General features: G+C 57.0%; 1 protein-coding gene across 1 annotated transcript in view; it reads right to left on the reverse strand.

The window, feature by feature from the left end:
- The window catches only part of GPRIN3 (GPRIN family member 3), a 35,102-nt gene extending 34,443 nt beyond the window's left edge, over window positions 1-659 (reverse strand). The window contains exon 1 of the mRNA XM_014945073.1: window positions 523-659. The gene's annotated coding sequence lies outside the window, so the exon portion shown is untranslated. The remainder of the gene's footprint in view (window positions 1-522) is intronic.
- Window positions 660-1,301: the final 642 nt, after the last annotated feature.

The following is a 1,301-nucleotide window of genomic DNA, read 5'->3' on the forward strand; positions in this document are numbered from 1 at the left end:
GGGGAAGAGGGGGGGGGGGGGGGGAGCGCCCGGTCCGGGGCTGGGCTCCCCCCGGCGGCCGCAGGGAGAGCGGGGCAGCTCCCGGGGGTCGGCGGGGAGGGCACCGGGCAGCTCCTGGAGGGGTGAGGGGGGTGTAGAGGGAAGGGTACCCCCCTCCCCGTCGTCGCTTAGCCCCCACACCCCGCCTTCCAGCCCTCCCGAAGGCGGGGGGCGCGGGCAGGTACCTGCATCCAGGGAGGCGTTTCCAGCTCACGCCGACCCCTCCTCAGGCCTCGCCTGGGCGCTGGAGGCTCCTGCCTTCCATCAGGTGCGTGGGGATGAGCAGGGGGGTCCCTGGGACCCTCCGCAGCTCCCCCCCCCCCAGCCCCGGGACACCCCCGCGGTCCGCCAGGGCTCGCTCGGCGTTGCCTCCTCTGCCAGCCCCTTCCTCACAGCTCCTGAGGCAAAACCACACGCTGAGCCCCTTCAGGGCAGAAAGAAGAGCCAGAACCCGCGCATCCAAAATCCACTAATTCCGTCCACCTTCGCTAGTCCCGCGTGTGGCAGGCGGGGAGGGGTGCCCGCAGATAGCTATCCGGGAGCCTAATGAGCCGTTCGCTCGAGGAGCTGTTCTAATTTGCATGTGGGATTGCAGCGCGTGCAAATGCCGACCAGCCCTCGTCAGGCTTTCGGTCCGGATTGTTGTTTTTGATCGGGAAATTCGGCTTCCTGCCTGAAGCGCTGCCCTCTCTGCCTGCAGCGAGCCATCAAAAAATAGATCCAAGCAAAAATATTCTCAGCAAAGGACATTTTGGGTTAGGACTCAGAACTGACTGGAAATCTTTGCTCTCATTTCGGTTTATTCCCACCGCTGTGGAATTTTATCTCTCTCTGCTGCGATCAGAACAGGAAATGGTTCTGCAGTGCCCAGAGATTCAAGTCAAGCACGCGTTTTCAACTGGAAAGATTGTTACTCTTTTACCTTCCTTTATGGATAAACAGGAGCAGGATTTCCAAACTATAGGACAAGCTGCGAGGAGAACTCTGTTGCAATATGCAAAAGACTTGGAGGGGGGGGAGTGAGGGGAAGAACAGTTGACTAGAAGACCTAAGAAAATATTTTTTAACTCTAATAGTCATAAATATCAATGAACCACATTCCCTTGATCCGTATGAACGGACCTGTATTTTATTCACTGTTGTGCAAAACACCCTCAGGCTCAGTTATTGATCCTAAATCTCTTTGACTCACGGGTTAAGTGATCATAAAAAACATGTTAGATTTCCTGCCGTGGCATATGTAATTTCTTCCCCAACAGTGG

Source organism: Calidris pugnax, unplaced genomic scaffold (assembly GCF_001431845.1).
Source record: "Calidris pugnax isolate Ruff unplaced genomic scaffold, ASM143184v1 scaffold15, whole genome shotgun sequence".
NCBI classification, from domain to species: Eukaryota; Metazoa; Chordata; class Aves; order Charadriiformes; family Scolopacidae; genus Calidris; species Calidris pugnax.